Below are 325 nucleotides of genomic sequence, written 5' to 3'. Positions count from 1 at the left end.
GGAGCTCCAGTGTTCCCCTTCAGCTTTTAAGGTTTCCCCTGGCTTCTAAGGCAGTCTCTGACTTTCACCTCACATTCTTCAGCTTAATGTCATAGACTCTTCAGCCTTCTGATTTAGAAGCTTTAGCCTTTGTCAACTTGAGAAGTTTAGAAGTCTAAGTAACTGAGCATGGGACCAGAGTCCTCACTTTGTAAATATGCTGAGCCTGTGCAAGAGCGGAGCATGGAGATGATGTGAGTGCTACACACACCCGAGGGCAGAGAGCCTACATACAATATAAGGGAGGAAGAGACTTGTTCTCCCACTTTTGCTCTTAGTGCTTTTG

This window comes from Chinchilla lanigera, unplaced genomic scaffold (genome assembly GCF_000276665.1).
Source record: "Chinchilla lanigera isolate Chin_1 unplaced genomic scaffold, ChiLan1.0 scaffold00170, whole genome shotgun sequence".
NCBI classification, from domain to species: Eukaryota; Metazoa; Chordata; class Mammalia; order Rodentia; family Chinchillidae; genus Chinchilla; species Chinchilla lanigera.
This window is presented reverse-complemented; position numbering follows the sequence as displayed.